Genomic DNA, 6,354 nt, shown 5'->3' with positions numbered 1-6,354 from the left:
TTCAAGGAATAGAGGAGAGAAACTACCATGTAATCCTTAAAATTAACAGTTAACTCTAAGCACTAGCGCTTTCAGCCAGAGGCTTCATCAGGTGCTGTGAAAGAGGTTAACTGAAGTCTTTATTCCAAAAGATACAATATATACAAGGGAACAAAGACTCCAGAGGAGTCACACGGTAAAGGTGACCGACTTCCGAGGTCCTTCCGGTCATGGCAGGGGGGGGGGGGGCGCCTGGGGAAGGGCTCCCACTTCCTGAGTACCTTGCCTGCCTCCTTGAAGCTTCCTCTCATCGGTGTGAGGTGACTATGCAACATGCAAAGTAGAAGTCTCATCTCCTCTTCACAGGACATAAGAAAATAACAAAGGGGGGATCCTGGCAGGAACCCTTTGAAGGGCTACTAATGGTCAGGATGGGTGGGTTAGGTTCTCTACTTGGAGTATCCTGTCTCAACTGCCTGGATCCTGAAAGAAAAACACAGTTTAAAAATCATAAAGTTTAAGTAAAAGGCAGAGGGGAGGGTAATGTCGCAGGACTGAGGACTAGGTTGGGACTTACTACTTACCATCAAAGAAAACTGAGAAGTTACCAGTAAGCCAGAGAAAATGTAAGGCAGGGGTAACTAAACACTGAAAAATACTTAGACCTTTTGTACAAATTTATAAAAAATATTAAACAGTCAAACCTTGCTTGTTTCTCAGTAACTTCGGTGTTAGAAATACCATTCAAAACAAACCAAAAAAGGAAGAAAAGATGTTTCCTCATTACCATTTGTGTGTAAAAAGTAAATGGTAAATACATCGAACTAAAGTCGGTAAAAAATCGGTCAAGAGAGGGGACTGGAAAACACATATCAGAGCTTATATCCTGGTTTACTAGTCCTTAAGAGGTTTTAAGACCATGACCTCTATGATTTAAAAATAAAAAACTAAAATAAAAGTCTATGGAAATCCTGGATAAGTGATGTAACTTTTCAAAGTCTACATAGGATTTCTGTGCTCTGGGTATGGAGGGCCATGTTCCCCAGTTCCTTTGCTGCCCTTTGCCTGGGTGGACACCTCGGCTCAGCCTCCTCTCTTCTTCTCTTCTTGGTATTTTGTCTTTTTTTGTTTACATTTTTAAATTGTTTTTGTTAGGAGTATTAGAGATTAAATTGTTGTTTGATTCTTTTAAAGTCTATCTCCTGTGTATCAACTGGAAGGAGACCTTTTGAAATGGGGAAAAGATTTGTTTTTTCCTTTTCCTTTCTCCTTTTTTAATTTTTGAAGTTTTTATAATTTTTCTTTTGCTCAATTTATTCTTTTCTTTTCTTTGTAGTGCTGGGTTAGAATGTATTTATTCTTATATGATCTATCTATATAAAGTGTAGATCTTTGGTTCTATTTGTAGGAAAAAGTAAATATGCGGAGGGGTGTTGGTATTTGTTGTATCTTTTTCCTTTTTTGATTTTTGCTTCTTTTCCTTTTTTCAATTTCTCTTTTTCTTTGTGTATAAATGTTCAAGAGAAATGTATATAATAAATATAACATATATCTCCCATAATTTATTATTTTGTTTATATTGCCTTCTCCTTTCCTGTTTGGGTATTTCTTTACTTTATGCCATTCTTTTTTTTACTCTGTTTCTTCCTTTTTCTTGTATTTACAAGTTTTCTTTTATTGTTTATTGGTATCTTTAATATATTTGAGAGGTCTAGGGAATTCTGCTCTGACTAGGTGGTCAGCTATAGTCTTTCCTTTTCTCCAAGCTATCATAGGGTGTGAAGCCGTAAACTTCTTTTCCCATGGGGTTCCTTCTGCATTTTCTATTACCCACTCCCATATTTCTTTTAGAGAGTAGTTTAGGATTCCTTCTAAGGATGGGGAGTATAGCATGGGAAAAATTAGGCGGTTTTGTTCTGGTCTTAGTTTTCTTTCTAAGATTGTTTCCCTGTTGGCCTCTTTTAATCTTTTTAAAGCAGATCCTAGTGTTCTCTTGCAGTATCCTCTTTTTGTGAAGAAACTGACCATGTCTTTTAAAACTTCTAGTTTGTGTGGCTCACTTACTATTCTTTTAATTCTCAGTGCCTGAGAGTAAGGTAAAGACCTTTTGAGGCTTGGGGGATGGCATGATTGGAAATGCAGGTACTGGTGTGTGTTGATGGTTTATGGTACACCGAGGTTTGCACTTTTCCTTCTGCATCCAAATACACCATAGTTTCTAGGTAGGGCTAATTCTTTTTGCTGTATTCTACTGTGAAATTCAAGTCTGGGTGTATATTATTTAACTCTTGGTGGTATTCCAAGAGTTCTGCCTCTGTGCCAGTAAAAATTCCAAAGATATCATCAATGTATCTATAGAAAACTGCTGGCTGCTTATCTAAATTCTGTCTTCTCTTTTCTATGCTAGCATGTACAAAGATTTCAGCTATAGCCACTGAGACTGAAGCTCCAATTGCTGTTCCTTTGCCTTGATTATAGAAATGGTTGTTGAATCTTAGCAGTGTGCCTTGTAAGACATGATCTATTCCTTCTTTTATTAAATATGGAGGTGGGGCTATGATATTAAAGTCTGTTCTTAGCCTTTCCTTGACATATGCAAAGTTCCTTTCATAGAAATTTGCCACAATCCAAGATGCTTCTCCTGTGGAATGGAGGGGTACAATGACACTATATCAAAAGAGAAGATAATAGAGCCTGATGGGAACCTTGGTAATGTGGCTATTTTCTTTAAAAAGGCTGTGGTATCTTGCAATCTCTCTGGAAGGAGGTCCAGCAGAGGAGTGAGATACGTTGTTAGCAATCTGTCTACTGGTCTGGTAGGAGCATTGCATCCACTGAGCACTGGTCTCCCTGGCCATAGGCCTGTATCTGGGTCTTTTTTCTTGTGGGTTTTTGGTAATATATACCAGTGTGGGATATTGGTTCATGCTCCAGTAGTGCATCTCTTTGGCCTGCCAAAAAACTCTTCTGTTTCCTCCATCTTTTCCTGAGTTATCCAAGGTATAGAAACGGTTTACTAGGATCTTGCTTTGTCTTTTTATGACTTGAAGGGCTTCATCTGGATTATTTAATGGGATGTATGTTTCTGTATCTGATAAATGTGCTTCACCCATTGCTATATAGCTTTCTTTTTCAGAACCACTAAAGCCCCATCCTTGTCTGCTTTTTTAATGACTAGGTTGGGTTTTGAGCTAGGTCTTTAAGGGCCTCTCTTTCTTGTTTGCTCATGTTTGGGAGGCTGCCCTTTAAGATTTTTTCCTACTTCCATGGTTTCACAATGGATCATGTTTCTAAACTGGAAGTTTTTTGGTAGGAATGCTCTCTCTCGTTTCATCGGGAGTTGTTTAGGCATATTTCTCCTCTTTTTGTTAAGTGATTCATCATTTACTTGGCCTGGCAAGAGGGAATCTGCAAATCTTTTGTTTATTTGCTCTTTTAATCTATTCATAGAGCTTCCTAGGTTCTCCAAAAGGGCTTTCTTTGGGGGAGGGCCAGGTACAAAAGATCTTCCCTTGCTGAGCACAGAGAGTTGGGTTCTGGTCATGGGTACTTCAGATACTATTAATTCCATCCCCATCTGCCGTACCCTCCTTCTTGCCACTGTCTTCCTCCTGCTGGCCCTTGGGCCCACTGGTAATTTCTCTTTGAGGAAATCTTCCATGCCTGGGAGGTGGCCTCCATGGTTGAGGGTGGCTTATCCAGTGTGGGTTCTGCCCATGGAACCTTTGTTGTTGATAATTTTTGTGGTAGCGGACTCTGTTTTGTATCTTTTCTTGCTCTTGTGGAGCTTCTCTCCAGTTCTGTGGGTGGTTTGGGTAGTGAGGTTGCCACCTTCTCTGGTGTGAGACTTGGGGTTTTCTTTGCTCTTTGGGGTAAGGGGTTAGATGGGTTTTCCTCATCTTGTGGGTGGGTACCCGTGTGGGTGGGTGCTGCCTGGCAAATCTTTGCTCTTTCTGTTTCTGGGCAGTTGTTCCACCTGTTTGGGCCCCCTTTGTGTTCTGTTGTATTGCATTTTTTGTTTTTTTCTGTTTCTGTCCGTTTTTTGGCTGTTTCTTATTTTTCCTCCTTTCCTCCTCTGTTTTCCTCTTAGCATAGCTTTTCAAAGACATCCATGTCTCAGGGTTTTTCTTTTTCTTTTGTATTTGTGGAGCCTCTTCATTCTCTATGTTTTGCTCTGTTTCTTGGTTTGTCTGTTCTTTGTGTTCAGTTTTGTTTGAATCTTTCTCTGTGATCTTATCATTGAGATTGGCAATGACCTTTTCCAACTGGCCTATTGCTCCTACTACCTTTTCCAAGAGCTTATTACAAGCTTCTTCCCTTTCTATAAGTCCTGAAGGACAAGGAGGGGAAGGTGGAGTTGGCAGGAATAATTCAAGGGTGCCTGGGCTCCTTATGGTATTGTTCATTGGGAGGGAGATCTGTGTACTGTCCTCTCCCCTTGGGGGTAGGTCAATATGATTATCTCTTTCCTCCGAGGCTTCCTTTTCTGCTTGAGGTGTCTCCTCTGTTTCATTACTAGGAGGAGGAGGTGGGAAGCATGCTTCAATGTTTTGTTCTATTACATTCTCCTGTTCAGTTTCTGTTTGGTTATGTTCTGATTCTTTGTCTTGTTCTTTTTGTTCTTTCTCATTTTCTTGTTCTCTATTTAACGATCTGGTTCTGTGTTTCATTTTCTGTTTCTTTCTGTTCATCTTCCAGGGGTTCGGGTTCTTCTGGATGAGAGTTTATGCCTATGTCTCTCATGCATTCAGAACCATGTCTCTTTCTTCCCCTGTCATTTCCATATTTGTTCTTTCATTCATATACTGTATGAGGGGGGTCCCTTCTTGTAACAGATAGAATTTACTTCTGGGGGTTGTAGCTTGTCAATTTTTTTAGCTGCAAGCTTAGCTCTGGTATAAGCATCATGGCAGATTCTTCTATAGGAGTGAGGGTATTTTCTTTTCAGTCTATTTTTCTCTTCTATTATTCTCCTCTCACTTCTACTGTGCTTGCCCTAATTGCTGCTGCCATTAGGCCTTGCCATCTTCTTGCTGCTCCTTGCAAGATCAACTCTCCCATCTCAATTACCCACATGGGTGGTAGGTCCCTCATCCTACTGTCTATGTTCTGCAACATCAGTTCAAATCTATCTGTGACTCCCTTCAATTCACATCTGTCTAGGTATTTTACTATAGCTTGCTGTACTGTTTCCTCTTTATATAATTTTGCCATATCTTTTATTTCTGTTTGTTCATCTTGTGTAGATACGGGGGGGTGGTCTTGTAAATTGTGGATTTCATCTCTGAAAGGGTCTTCAGGGAAGCCTAGCTGTACTTCTCCACCTAGTAATAGGGGTGCCAAGGGGGATGCTTGGACTGCTGGGCTTGTGTTTGCCCAAGCAGCGGGTGGTTCCATCCTCCTCTCAGGGCTAAGGGGTTGTTCAACAACTGTTTATTTATATTTGTATTCCTATTGCTTGTTGGAAGACAGGGTCTAAGCTACTTCCCAAAGTTGAGACCATTTCATCTATAATACCCTCCTCTACTGGTCCTTTAGTGTTCTTCCTATTTTAGTGTTTGCTCGTGTCATAGGCATCTTCTATAAATATATTTAATTTCTCAGTCTTTTAGTTTCCTTTTTATTTTCTGAGTAATTAAAATTGCATATATCACCTTGTTTCTCTCTTTATTCCTTTATCCAAACCATATATTACAAGCTCTGTTTATTATACAGTTTACAATATCTGTGCCAAAGAAATAACAACTGCTGTTTTTCCAGAGGGGTGTGTATGCAGTCCACTTTTGAGGCAGAGGGAAATCTCCGAGGACAAATTAACACACTGCAGGAAACTCCAGCAGAAGTCTAATGGCACCTGAAAAAATAAAAAGAGGAGATCAGTTAAGATATTCTCACTGTATATATTATTTTAAAAGACTTTGTGTGTACCTGGTCAGCTTTGTTTCATATACTTCATATAATCCTTATAAGGACTGCTCATGTGCTACTTTTGTCTTGCTGGGCTGGCTAAGACAACAAATCCTTAAAAGGACTAATCATGTGAAACATTAGGAAAACAATTTTTGTTTGCTGGGCAGGCAAGGACTGGTATCTAGCTCTCAAACACAAACACAAGTCTTGCGGGCAGGCAAAGACTAGTACAAACTCGGTCTTTCAAAGAAAGTCTTGCTGGTCAGGCAGAGACTGGTATCAAAATCGTTTTTCAAGAGTCCTTACAAGGACTAGTCATGTGCAAAATACAGGGCTTTTTGTTTGGTAAATATATGTCTTGCTGGGCGGGCAAAGGACAATAAATAAGTTAATTCAAGGAATAGAGGAGAGAAACTACCATGTAATCCTAAAATTAACAGTTAACTCTAAGCACTAGCGCTTTCA

At 39.7% G+C, this 6,354-nt stretch overlaps 1 long non-coding RNA gene across 1 annotated transcript; it reads left to right on the top strand.

Moving 5' to 3' along the window:
• Window positions 1-247: 247 nt before the first annotated feature.
• Window positions 248-5,914, top strand: LOC119568659. The gene is made up of 2 exons (XR_005228108.1): window positions 248-1,089; window positions 5,740-5,914. It is a non-coding gene; the product is annotated as an uncharacterized LOC119568659 (long non-coding RNA).
• The last annotated feature ends 440 nt before the right edge of the window (window positions 5,915-6,354 follow it).

Source organism: Penaeus monodon, unplaced genomic scaffold, assembly GCF_015228065.2.
Source record: "Penaeus monodon isolate SGIC_2016 unplaced genomic scaffold, NSTDA_Pmon_1 PmonScaffold_10445, whole genome shotgun sequence".
Lineage (NCBI taxonomy): Eukaryota > Metazoa > Arthropoda > Malacostraca > Decapoda > Penaeidae > Penaeus > Penaeus monodon.
This window is presented reverse-complemented; position numbering and strand designations above follow the sequence as displayed.